Here is a 14,763-nt window from a genome sequence, read left to right as displayed (position 1 = left end):
TTAGATATAATTTGTTCTCCTTCCACAATGTCTTTTAGATATTAGATTTCTTTTTCTAAGCTAGCTGATTTTTTTATGTCTTAGAACATATGTAGGATTCTTTAAAACCTGGAGCTAGAGATTGGGCTTTTAAAAAAATGTTTCATCATTTTTCCAATTACTGAGATAGAACAGTTTTACACCCAGCTTAGAGATAAATTCATACTGTTATTTCCATTTAAAATATTTTGATCTTTCCTGCTCCCAAGATTATTTATTTTCAAGGGTATTTATTGTTGTAATGATGAGGCAGTCGAGGTGTTTGATCATGATCAAATGAATCATGATGACTTTATTGGAGTCTAGTCTTGTATTTATACACATTTTTAGTAATCCTCTAACATTGGTTAACTTTGGTTGTTGCTCAACCTTTGTTACTGTCTAGCATAGTAATTAACACAATTAATTATCTCTAGTTAAAGTCTAACACATGTTTACTTCCTCTCTCTAATCCTCCTTTACATTAGTGACTTTGTTTGCCTAAATTGTATTTGCTTTGTCCTTATCTGAGGTTTGCCATCCAAGGTAAGAGCGTTCCTGCAATTACAACTCTACATATCCTCGTTTTTTATTTTAAATGGAGGATTCAAAGATTTATGAATGTATCGCAACTGTAAAGGAGTTAAAGAAGAGGAAGTAGAACAAAACAATGCAAACAAATTTGGAATACATTGCATAAAACAACAGGTTACAATTAGTACAATAATAATAATTATAACATAAAAGAAAAACTGTCTGAGCCAAGACCAATCAGGGAGCCAATTGGTTAGCCACTCAAAAGGTGAGTACTGAGCATGGATATTATTTTGAATGTATGATTGTAAATTGACAAGCTCATCCTCAATAGTTTTATTCAAAGAATAAAAATGCACAGCACATCCACGGTGTCCAACTAACTTACAGAACCCGCCTTGATGGGCTAAAAGATATTCTATGGCAAAACGCTGCTGTAAGACATCTTGATTTAAGTCTTCTATTTCATGCTGCAAATCACGAATAATAGCAGCAGTAGCATTGATGGATTTTTCAAGTCTGCAGGTGAGACCAAGAATAGTTCATCTGTTTTCTTGAGCAATTATGCCAGGATAAGAGCCTAGAGTAACGACTCCTGTAACGGCCCCTGCCAATGCACGGCCAAATGTAGAACCAGAAGACAATTGTGTGTCAATAATAACTTCATCATTACATGTAGGCCCCAGAGAGGAACGCCGCTGTCGAGTTGATGGGAGTGTACCTATTTGAACAGGTAGAGTAAAATAACCTATAGCTGCACATTGATAATTCTGAGGATGCACATTGGTGGCATATTTATCAAAAAAGAACCACATATTAGGATCTTTAAGCTGCCATCCAGCATATATCGATCCTGTATTAGAGTGATCAGAGGCATTAAAAATAGGAAAATTGTTAGGATACATATCAGGAGCTATATTAAGTCCATACAAAGAAGAATTAAAGGTACCTGACAACCAATAGTAGTTAGAACAATGACTATAATTCCCTAGTTTTTTTTAATATGTGCTGAGAAACATCATAATCAGACCAATTATGAAGCCAAGTGTGTTTAGCATGACAACAGAAACACAGACCCCTTGTAAATTGACTAACTTTCAAATAATGCCAACGACAGAATTCAATTACATAGGGGGTTTAGAAAATAGCCAGGAGTGTGAAATAGATTGTAATTGTGAGACAATAAATGTAGAAGACATGATCAAGTTAGGGGTAAAAGAAATTTGACCAAATGCCATTGAGGGCCCATAGTATAAAGTAATATTTGTGCCATGGGTCATAAACATATATTGTGCATGACAAACCCACAAATTAGGGTTAAGACGAACCACAGAAGTGTCATTTTGAGCAGAAACACCATTAACCATAAACAAGAAAATACAAAGTAAAATTGTAACAGAATTAGCAGTAATAATAGCAAAAACAGCAGCAACAAGATTTTCAGGAGTCTGAGGTAATGAGGCCTGTTGCAGTTGTTGAGCTTGATATGTAGTAGATTTAACCTGGCCCCAGGTGATGGATTGTGGGTGCTTCAACCTTGGAAGCTGGACTTCTGTGTTCAGATGAAGATTGAAATCCGGAATCAGGTTGTGAAGGCCCTGATACCATGCCATGATACAGACAAACACAGCGTGCTGGAACCCACACTGCTTGTCCATTAGAAGGATCTTCCATGGCAGTGTAACCACAACCCCAGGTGATCAGTGATGTAGGGCCTTTCCAGGTTGAATCTGGAGCTTGGCGATACTTTACCAAAGGCCTTGCTAAAGATTCAGTAGTTCGAAAATGCAAATTAACAGGTGAGTCTGCAAGAGAATCTAAAAAGGTTAAATAATTCCAAGTATATAATGCTACAGCAATATGATTTTGAATCTTTCACAGATGGTAAGGGCCAGACTCAGTTTTTGAAGCAATGCCTTAAAAGTACGATGAGCTCGCTCAACTATAGCTTGACCCTGAGAGTTTAAGGAATTCCGTGCACTAAAGTAATATTCCATTTCTGACAAAAGGTTTGAAATTCCTTACTAATATAAGCTGGGCCATTATCAGTTTTCAACTGAGAAGGCCGACCCATTACAGCAAAAGAGGATAGGCAATGAGAAATTACATCTGAAGTACGTTCATGTTTTGAAACAGTAACCCAAAGGAAATGTGAATGAGTGTCAATAGAGTGTGAAGATAACAGTATGGCTTAAAAGTTGAAAATTGAGTTACATCCATTTGCCAAATTTGATTAGCTTGGGTTCCTTGTGGATTAACACCCACTGGAAAGGGAACTGCCAGTTGCTGACAAGCTGGACAAGCACGGACAATATCCCGGGCTTGAGATAATGAAATTTTAAATTGCTTTGCAAGCGATTTAGCAAAATGACTATCAACTGGATCAACAAACAAAGACGCAACATCCTTTAAGCATACATCTGCCTTCTGATTTCCTTCAGTCAAGGCATTAGTAAAGAGAGTATGACTCCGAATGTGTTCTACATACAAGGAATACAAGCGAGTTTCCAAACTATTCTTTAAAGATAAAAACAAGGATAACAAATTCTTATCCAAAGAGAGAGCACAATAAGAAAAAAGAAGAGATTGCATAGCTAAATATTAAGTATCAACAATCAAGTTAATAGGTTAGTCATTGAACAATTGTAAAGCTAAAATCACAGCAGCCAGCTCAGCACGTTGAGCTGAAGTCTGCATGGCTGTAAATTTAGAATACCATTGTTGTTGAATCTGCCAGACAACCACAGCCTTTGTTGGTGAGCCATCAGTAAAAACTTCAAGAGCTTTAGAAATAGGATTTCTAAATGGAAGAAAAGGCCAGATTTAAAGTAGTAGTAACCACTATTCTAGGATCCTTGGGTAAAGAATACAACAAGTTTCCCACATATTGAGAAAAGGCTATCTGATATGATTCTGAAATCATCATCAAATGCTCATGTTCAACTTTTGTACGAGTGAAAGCTATGCTAATGAGATCCTGTCCTGTAAGATGTAAGACTCTTTTACGACCTTTGATAATCAAATCCTCTAATGCTAATTGATAAGGATAATCATGTTTCTAGGTGGAGTAGCTGACAAATTAATCCATTCATGAATGTTGACTGCTTGTAGTGAGGCATTAGAATAAAGACATCCTGTGGGTAAGGGTGCAGTAGGAGGAATAGCTAAACAAAGTCCTATTGTTAAGGATGTTATCCTGTCCACATATCAATGCTTAAACTTATTCAGTATTTCTTGAAGGCATGTTCTTTGAAGATCAGTTAATACAACTAGATCTCCTGGTGATTGTGCTCCCTTCAAAGGCTGAAATAAGGACAACATATCACCAGTTGTAATGTAGAAGAATGGGCGTGCCCAATTAATAATGCCAAGTAATTTTTGCCATTGTACTAAGGTATATGATTTCTGTACTTGTAAGTCAGGAAGAATTGGAATGGAGCAATTATGCAATATTCTATGTCCTAAGTAGGTATAAGTCATCAAAATCTGGGGCTGCTATCAATATATCATCCATATAATGATAGACTAAATAGGAAGGAAATTTATTCCTAAAGGGTTGAAGTGCATTATCCATGAAATATTGACAAAGTGTAGGGGAATTAAGCATTCCCTGAGGCAACACTCACCAATGATATCGTTTTGTGGGCATGCTATTATTAAAAACTTCTCTTAAATCATGAAGGAAATGCCATTTCCCATTTTTCTTTTTTATAACAAAAACAGGAGTATTCCAAAGACTAGTAGAAAGTTCTATATAACTAACAGCCAATTGTTCTTGAACCAATTGTTGTAAAGCAGCAAGTTTTTCCCTTTATAATGGTCATTGTTCCACTCAAACCTGTTTAGAACAGAGCCATTTAAGAAGAAGAGCCATCATCAAGAATCAAATGTGCATTTAGAAGAGAAATGATATCAAGGCTCCAAATATTAGTATGAATATCTAGAATGTATGGTTGTAGGAAAAAAGACTTACCAGCAAATGTTGTAACATTAATTTCTTGAATACTCTGCCAAGTAGCTGTAGAACCTCCTATTCCCCACAATGAAGAAACTTTTGTTTTTTGCCACTGTACTGGCCATTGTAAAGAGGAGATGACAGTAACATCTGCTCCAGTATCCAATAACCCTTGAAATGGTTGTTTATTTAGGAAGAGTGTTAACAAAGGACGAGAGGAGTTCAGCTGATGAAGTAAACCTACAGATAAAAAAATTGATCCAAATCCTGCATCCACATGATTACCTATACCAGGAGATGGATTTTCATATAGAAGAAGAAACAATTGAACAACAGAAGAATTACAAGGAAGAACTTGAGGAAGATTCACCCAAATCTGAATGATGAAGATATCAGTGTAATCTGAATCTATTACACCAGGCACAACAAAACAGCCCTTTTTGTGTGCAGAAGAACGAGGCAAAATTAATCCAACTAATCCTGAAGGAAGAAAACCTTTAAATTGAGATGAAACTATTTTAACTTCCAAAGGAATTTTAAACCCAATTACCTCTTGAGTGATTAGATCAATCCCAGCGCTACCAGCTGTGGCTGGGGAGGAGTGAGATAGACTGCTGGAGGAGTCAGGTAATATTTCCTTCCAATCTTCAGGAATCATTGTATAACCATTTTTAATTCCTTCTACAAGTCCTCTTGTAAAATTACTACTAATCCCATAGTCTGTAACTTCCTTTTTTAACTCTCCTAAGATCTGATAAGGCAGACCCTCCCATTCTGCTATTTGCAGTCCAAGCTGTGGCTCCTGACCAGGATGATATTGTACTGGACAAACAGACATTAATTCTGCAAGTTCTGTTCCTGAGACAGAGGCATCATTTTTCTCAACTATTTCCTGAAAAGAAGACTGAACAATAGAGTCAGGAGGCTTTTGCCTTGTATCTGCAAAAGCTGAAGGAATTGAAGACATATATTCAGGTGAAGAAGGAGGATAAATGACAACATTAGTATAACTTGAAGATGGAGGTGTTAAAAGAGAAAGTTCATTGTGACCAAATTTTTCAATTGCATATCTACATAAATGCCACACCTGCAAAACTTTTATTTCTGCTCTAGGTTCAGTATGCAATGTATTCCCAATCAGTTAATTTTAAAGACCCTTCTTTTGGATACCATAAGCACTGAGCTGCAATCTCCTGGACCAGCCTTAAGAGATTTTTCTCTGGTACCTGAGTATTATTTTTCTTCAACAAATAGCCTAATTCATCTACATGCTTCCTTCGTTCCTCTGAAAGCGAAGACCCCATACTTACAGAAACCAATAATGGTTGAGAAACCCCAAAGGGTTGAAGGTGCACCAAATCCTTGCCGGACGAAGTAAGAGGGTCCCTGTTCTGGCACCACTTGTTGTAATGATGAGGCAGTCGAGGTGTTTGATCATGATCAAATGAATCATGATGACTTTATTGGAGTCTAGTCTTGTATTTATACACATTTTTAGTAATCCTCTAACATTGGTTAACTTTGGTTGTTGCTCAACCTTTGTTACTGTCTAGCATAGTAATTAACACAATTAATTATCTCTAGTTAAAGTCTAACACATGTTTACTTCCTCTCTCTAATCCTCCTTTACATTAGTGACTTTGTTTGCCTGAGTTGTATTTGCTTTGTCCTTATCTGAGGTTTGCCATCCAAGATAAGAGCGTTCCTGCAATTACAACTCTACAATTTATATCTAAAACTTTCCACTGACTCACTTTTTAATATGTATAAAATTAACTAAAGATCACTCTTATATAAAAGTTATATAACCGTGATAAGTGCAGGACAGCAAAGGTCAAATTTTAAACAACGAGAAGAGAAAAAGTCTCTCTAAGGAAAGCTAGCAAGGAAACTAATGGCTCATTGCCATTAACAATTTTTATGCTTCAGACTATTTGTTGATTTCAATTCAATTGATATGTATCAGTGATGGGATTCAAAAATTTTTAGTACCGGTTCTGTGGGCGTGGCTTGGAGGGCGTAGCAGGGGAAGGATACTGTAAAATCTCCAGTCAGAGGTGGTATTTGCCGGTTCTCTGAACTACTCAAAATTTCCACTACCAGTTCTCCAGAACTGGTCAGAACCTGCTGAATACCACCTCAGATATATATGAATATATGATATGAGCAGAGAGGGTTTGGAGATTTTAATCCTCCGTGTTATTTTTTCTTATTCTGCAGCAAGGGAATTAATAAATCTAGCCATTGCCTCAGTAGCCCAGAGGCAATGGTGTTTTTCCAAGTCTGGAATTGAAGAAAGTTTTCAAGGGAAGAGATGGGCTGGACAAGTTTACCAAATCCTTGGAAAAGTTAAAAATGGCTTTGGAGAGGAAGGTGGATTGTGAGTGATCATCCAAGCAAGTCCTAAAGAGTTTCCAAACAAAATACACATACACACACAAAGGAGGGGGGACCTATGTTTAGCACTAGCAACCACAAAAAGGAAAAGAAGATTGGTATACAAAAAAGAAAAAAATATGATTTATTTATCAAATAAATTTAACATTAAACATACAGATTCCTTCCCTGCTGGAATTCTCCTCCCCTATTACATACATACATATACTTATACACATACACACACACACACACATATATATATACATACATACACACAGATTAAACTAAACATTACACTAATATTCAAATCCTTCTGTTAACCATCTGTTATTGTTTTAGCACATAGAAAGTCCATAAATGGCTTCCAATCTCTTATAAAACTGTCTAGTCAATTGTCTCTGATCAAAACAGTTTGTTTTGCCATCTCTGCTAATTCAGTCAATTTTAAAATCCTTTCTTCAATATTCAGCATCTCGTAGAAAATATGATAGAGATCATACAAATCCAATTCCTGAGATATAGCCTTGCTGTCCTTTGGTGTGCATATAATGTATCACATAGACTAACTATCAGAATGCTAAAATTGACATAGGGTATGGAGGTGTGTAATAATTTACCAGCCAGTTAATTACTCACTATGTTGGAATTAATTAATGTTACATAAGCTATCCATAGTATTTCTATATAGCTGATGGGTATGAACAAGCTTAATAGTTTTGTTCTCTGAAGACGATATAATATGAAATATTAGAAGATAAGTCCCAAAGGTGCTTTTTCAAGAACTGGACTTTCTTGTTTTTCTTTGAAGACTTTCACTTCTTATCCAAGAAAAACAATAAAGTCCAGTTGCCACTTGAAAAAGCATTTTTGAGATAACCATGACCTGGATGATTGAGAATCTCCACAGACATTTAGCTATGGACTTTGGGATGAACTCCCCTTCAAATAGTGTGGGAGTGAAACTGATTTCCAGAAAAATTGAAAACTACAGAAACCATTTCTGCTTCAGTTTGAGATGCAGACAACATAAGCTCATCCCCAACAGCCTGCTCATGTGTTCAACAGAGCAAAAACATCCTGCAAAAATCACAACTCCACAACACAGTCCTTTCAGCAGCTCCAAGAAGGTTCCACGCCAATGGTGGAATTCAAATGTTTTTACTACCAGTTCAGTGGGCGTGGCTTGGTGGGCATGGTGTAGCTTGGTGGGCATGGCAGGGGAAGGATATTGTAAATTCTCCATTCCCTCCCCACCCCACTAACCTGCTTTTCAGCTCCGTTCTCCCGTGCAGAGCAACAAAGAAGACCCAGCCGATCGGCTGAGACTCAGAAGGCAGAGAATAGATTGGGGTGGGGCCAGTCAGAGGTGGAATTTGCTGGTTCTCTGAACTACTCAAAATTTCCTCTGCTGGTTCTCCAGAACTGGTCAGGACCTTTGAGTATCTTTGAGACAACCCTGACTTGAATGACTGAGAATCTCCATAGACAATTAGAAAATAAGATTCTGTTAATCTCATTCTGATACTTCCACACCATTTAGAAGAACATGGGTTGCCACATTTATCTGCAATAAAGCACTTTTCCCAGACTGAGAAAATATTTTTTGTAGGAGAGGTAAAATTGTGAACTTGAGGAAACTAAAACAATATAGCATATTTTACTATACTGTACTTTCTGTAAGGATTTCCATAATAGTTAGACTTTGCTTCTTCTGTTACAATATGCAGGCAGAATGGTTGACTTCTTTGTTATCTTCTTTCTTAGGAAATGAAAACTCATGTTACCAGATAGAGTTTTCAAGATGGCTGAGCACATGGATGCTATGGCTAACCGCTCCTTCTTTCAGTGTATGGTGTATATGATCAGAAGATCATTGGTTGCCCTCTCCCCTCTTTGGAAGAGCTTTATAGCTCCCCCTACCTTAAGAAAGTTCAAAACATTCTCAAAGATCCATCTCATCCTGGGAACCCTTTTTTTTGAACTATTACCATCTGGCAGATGGTACAGAATAATAAAAGAACAAATAGGCTGAAAAACAGCTTCTACCCCAGGGCAGCAGCTGTTTTGAATTCTGCTGTATAGTGCAGTATTGGTGCGGTGTCGGAGTTTTTTGGTTCAATGTGTGGAGGGTGAAGGATGTGTGTTTGTGTTTATTTTCATGCTCATGGTCATGATGTGCACTGAAGATGGTGTTTGATTTCGTTGTACGAGGTGCAATGAGAATAAAGTAAACTAACTAATAGTGGCAAAAGGAGAATAGACCAAAACCTCAGAGTGGGGGCAGTTCCCCTATAATAAAGGCTGAAATGTTTGCCATTTTAGAGCAATAATAAAACCATCAGTAAAACAACAATAAAATCATAAATTATGTAGAAGATGAAAAAAAAATAAGTCAACCAGAATTTTCCTAATTCTTTCCAGTAACAAGAGAAGCTTGCAATAAAATTGTTTTGGTTCAGATAAAAGAAATACATATTTAATTTAAGTGCTTTAATTAAGATGATTCTACAAAACAAGCATTTTCAGAACCTGTGTGGCACTGAATGTCATTGGGTAGACAAGCGGGCTGAACTCTTTGGGCTCCAGTTGTAAGCTTATGAAAAACATCTAAATGGCTTGAGTATGAGATGTAGTGGCAAAAGAACACCTGGAATTTTTACTCAAATATTTGTTTTAGAAACCGAAGGGTTCATGAGATATATTTTCCATAAATCATTCTCAAGGTGCCACTTTATGATAATCAGAAATGGATATTCTCAATTACTTATGAAACTTGCATCACTATCCAATTAGAATTTTTCTCTTTGCAAAACAAGTCCCACCCTGTAATCCTTTTATTTTTTTTCTCTGTAAATTATATAAATAGGACAGCAAGTGCCGTATCAAAAGCCTTGGACTTCTGAAAGAGATCCCAAGGTAAGTTGCCTCTATTATAAATATAATTAGTAAGAGTTCAGCATTTCATGCAGCCTATCTAACATGACTTCTAGATAAATCTTGTCTTTTAGAAGAAGGGCAGATATGTGACATATGTGATTGGTGACATTTTACTGACACTTTTCAGCTTAAAATCAGTGCTTCTATTTTTGCCATGTCTTTGTAGTTTATTATTTATAGTAGACTGACACAGTGATTTATCTAAAAGCCATCTTCTTGGTGTAAAAATTGAGCTACATTTTGTATATGATAGTCCCAAAAGCAGTCTGAAATGCTCGATCTTCTTGTGCCAAGAAAGGCAAACTTCCACTCATCTTTTTCTGCTAGAGATCAAAATGGCATTTTTAAAAATTATGTTGGCCTTAGCAGCCACATCTAGCACACCTTCTGGGCTTCATCTCATTGTATGCAACTCCTCCACTCTAATTGACAGCAAGGTTTATAATGGAAATACTCCCTTCGCCTAAGCACTGCAGAAGGGGGGGAAGGATGAACAAATATAAAGGTCCCTCCTCCACACTATACAATTCAGTTCAATCAATTATTCATAATAAGTTACCAGCTTGGTCTAATCATTCGGTCTATGATTTTATGTACAATTACTTAAGATGAAATTGCATTCATGACTTATTTAATGGGGAATTGTTGTCTTTAAAAGTAGCCTATGCAATGTGCATTGAATCATTTTGGTTTGATGTTCAAAAGCCTGGCACTTTTTCCCCTCATTTCTTACTATTCAAATTGACCCCTTTTTTCTAGCTCCATCCATACTTACCTCTATCTAAATATTTTAAAAGTGTCTGTATAAAAATTTATTCGTTGTTCTTTAATATGTAAGACAATTGTTTAAAATATAAGGGACAAAGAGGAAAAGAATTAATAAAATGGCAGTTTATTGGCAATGTTTCCAAAATCTGAAATGGTCTCCTGATTTATGTTTCAGATGCATCTACTGTTCTGCACTCTCTTCCTTTCCCTGATCATAGATGGGGCCCTGGCCAATGAAGTCAACAGTAATCTTGAACTACAGAAGAGAACAGTGAAGAAAAGTCCTCCTCAATTGATCCCAGGTATATAAAGTGAGCTTCATCCATGGATAAATTCCTTTTGTCTACAATCTCTTTTATCTTGAGTTCCTTGTTTGAAGAAGTGTATTGAGTTGATCTCATAGAAATCCTTTCTACACAGTTCAAATGAAATTGCACTGTGGACAGAAGCAAGGCACACTATGATGTTCATAACTTACAACATTCAAAGATGCCCTAAATATTGCAACTAATTTTTTAAAGATAACTTGCCCAAAATATCTTACGTGATCACCAAATCATCACATTGTGGGTTAGCATCATGCAGCTGAGGAATTCTGGTAGTTGAAATCCATATAAGTTGAATTTCCATGCACCAATACCAGGAGTAGAGCATTTGGATAAAGCAGATCTCATAGTATTTCCTATAAAGAATCTCAAATGCTGAAATCTTCAAGACTGATTGGTTAACCATTGTGTATTGGCAAGTCTCTGTTAAGAGAGAAAGAGAAAGTACAAGTGAAGTGAAGACACTGACTGCCACCTCCTCATCTAGGGTATGGATTATATATTTTATGAATTGGAGTTCAAATGTGGAGCAAACAGGACAACAAATACAACCCAAAACAGAATACAAGTAATAGATTTCCAATCGTGTGTGTGTGTGTGTGTGCATACAAGGATCATATACAAATTCTAGCCCAGAACATAACTTTCATCCATTAAAATTAACAGAAACCTAAAAAAATAATCTCCAAAATTGCACTAGATAAGGGGTGTCAATCTCACGTTGTCATGGTGGCATCATATAACGTATTAGGACTTTTTTCCCCTTTGCTAAACCGGGTGTGAGTGTGGCTAACATGTGATGCATCTAGCCCATGGGCCACAAGTTTGACAGTCCTGCACTAGATCAATGTTTTCAAAATCTTTTGTTTTGAAGAATCTTTCCCACTTATAAAAAATTATGGAGGACCCAGAAAAGGAGGACTTTAAATATCAATTAAAATGTTTTTCATTAAAAAAAAACCTATATATTTTAGCAAATAAAAATAATGAGGAGAGTTGCATTGTTTAATATTTTTATAAATGATTTTTCAGTTTTGATTTTATGAACCCGTAAGTCTTAGACAAAGTAGTTTAGGAATGCATTAATACCTATATATAAATAAATGATTTAGTAGATGAATTGGAACTATGTTAGAAACCTACAGTAATAGACCCAAAGGTGCTTCCTTTTAAAAGGTAACTAGACTTTCTTGTCTTTTGATAGAAAGCATCTTTGGGACAAACATGACCTGGATGACTGAAAATCTCCATAGACATACAGTAATAGATGTTACTCACATGGCTGAGAAAGATCTCCAGAAAATATGCTTATATTTCTTCATTAAAATTAACTGATTGACATATTTTTCTCTCTTTTCAGATGAAACCAACAGTGGTCAAGACCAGAATGATGATATCCAACATTCTAGTAGAAATGTTAGTGTTTTCTATGAAACTACTATGAGTTGGACTTTATTCCCAGGATCTACTCCCGCTGAAGCTGTGTCTCACTGGAATAGCTATGCTGGCAGATGGGAATATCCTTGCATTGAATTTAATTGTGCTGCTGGCTACTACAGTCCCAGTAAGGGCCCTTACTGCTATTATCCATATGGAAACAAAGAATATTCCACTTCTGAGTTCTGGATTTTGGTGAATGGACATGACTTTGAATCCCTAAGCTGGAGAGGGGTTCATGGGTAAGGTCCCACCAACTCCATCAACACCTGTGCAGGCATAAGTTTATATGTTGGCAAAAATAAGTATGGATTAGGGAAGGTAGATAGTAAAATCAAGCTTTCTTCCTTGGTTGGAATGGTAAGGAGTACTGGTATAAACACTATGATGTCCTGACCATTAATAAAGACTATCGCTTCAGAGCATTTCCAGTGTCAGGTACTTTCTAGACCAGGGGTCATTCTCTGAATCAAGCATATCCATAGTCTCTAGCAAAGTTACCAATCATGATTGTAGGACAGTAAAGAAGTCAACCACTTTATCAGGAACAGTGACCTCTGAACATACCTGGGATGTAGGCCTTTCCTTCTCTCAGGGCATAGGCTTTACAATGACAGCAGGATACCTGATATCTTTGGAATATCATGGGCATTTCATCAGAGAAAACATTCAACTGGACTAAAGGTTACACACGGAGGAATCAATCACTTACTCTGACACTGTTGAAATTGAAGTCCCACCCAACCACAACTGTGAACTGGAAATGGGTGGCATGAAAATGAGAGCAAGTATTCCCTTCAATGCCACCTGCCACTCAAGTTATTATCATAGTGAGCAACCCGAATTGCCCCATCCAAGGTACCAGTCACAATGCAGTTGTGGCTCAAGTACGAACAGTGATCAAAGGTGTGAACCTATCCCAGATGCACTTCGTGTAGTACACAAATCCCAGAAGTGATCTTCTAGCCAGGTTAACGATTGTGTTCTCACACATGCTCAGCCTAGTTCTATGAATTAAGCTAATTAATGCATTCTCTCACTACATTGAATTTATCAAATGGGTGGGCTTGTTCAACATATTAGCCATTAAAAAAATTAAAATAAAGTAGCATTTTATATGAATACAGCTACTAAGTCTTTATGACTATGGCTGACATCCTGAATAAACTATACTGGAGTAAGATAATACTGGAATTAATATCTAGTTCCTATAACCATCAAAGTTTCACTACAAAATATAGCTGTTCTCTTTTTGTGTTCAGTTTGCATTTTCTTGTACTCCTCTTCCAATGGTTGATCTTACATTGAACTCTCATTTCTAGTGAAATACTGCTACTGTACAAAAGTAACATTAAAAATATTTCAAAAATGGTTTAAAGGTCTGAAGTGTAGCTTCTTAATGATTCTTTCAACTGAACAGTTGGATTACACAAAATATTAGACTGAAATAAGTTTGTGACTCAGTTTTAGACTCTGCATGTTGTACAAACCATGACATCAACTTAAGCCTCAATTGTGGTTTATAGTCTTTGAGTTTAACTTTAGCCTGCATTCTTTATTGAGGTAGTGGTAGTTGGGCAGAAAGTGAATGCTCTCTGTGCCATCTTGTACCCTTAAATGAAAAAAAAAAATTAAATCTAATACATGAATACACTTATTTGGTAGATTTATATGGCTATCCATTTCAAGTTGTGAAAAGAGTAGCCCCATAGTGAGATAGGCAGCAAAAATAGATTTAAGAAATAAATAAATATGACTCTAAGCAGCTAATAATACTAAGAATTTGAAATCTCAGTTGGGAAATTTCAAATCATATTCACCTTCAACATAGCCTTGAGAAAGGTTTCATTACAGTGTTTGGTTAACTTTGAGGCACTTTGTGGGATCTCGTCACTAATTCTATAGTTACTACTGCAACTGGAATTAATATCCTCATGTTGATACACTGAACATATTTGTATTCTTGTACTTTGAACATATTTGTACCCACAACTCCATTCCTAATATTTTTTTAAAGAAGACAATAATTCCCACCACCAACATCCAAATATCACCAGAAGTTAAGCTTTTCTGAATACTTGATTAAATATTTTTAGAATCATTTACAATGTTATATTTTTGTTCCCTGACCACCAGAGGTCAGCACAGACCCACATTTAGAAAATAACAATCTATGAAAGCTAAATTTCGTTCCCTGGCCAGGAGTCAAAGGAAATGAAAACATGGCGCTTTTATGTAACACACTCTCCTGGACAAGTACAATTGTGCATTGATGTTGACCATATGAATTCACACTGTCCTGCTTTATTTGTCTTTTTTTTTCTCTCATTTCCTAAAGCTATTTTTTTACAATGTCCATTCTTCCAAATAATGGATAACGTCAGATCAAACCATTAAAAATATGTTTCC

At 36.3% G+C, this 14,763-nt stretch overlaps 2 pseudogenes; one reads left to right on the top strand and one right to left on the bottom strand.

The window, feature by feature from the left end:
• Positions 1–305: 305 nt before the first annotated feature.
• Positions 306–2,024, bottom strand: LOC148129048 (uncharacterized; annotated as a pseudogene).
• Positions 2,025–12,357: 10,333 nt separating this feature from the next.
• On the top strand, positions 12,358–13,320 carry LOC148129047 (natterin-4-like; annotated as a pseudogene).
• The last annotated feature ends 1,443 nt before the right edge of the window (positions 13,321–14,763 follow it).

The sequence above is a fragment of the Notechis scutatus genome, chromosome Z, assembly GCF_049901735.1.
Source record: "Notechis scutatus isolate UNSWTSFEM ecotype Mainland chromosome Z, rNotScu1.2, whole genome shotgun sequence".
Taxonomy (NCBI): Eukaryota; Metazoa; Chordata; class Lepidosauria; order Squamata; family Elapidae; genus Notechis; species Notechis scutatus.
The sequence above is the reverse complement of the archived record's forward strand: the minus strand, read 5'-3'. Positions and strand labels throughout refer to the sequence as shown.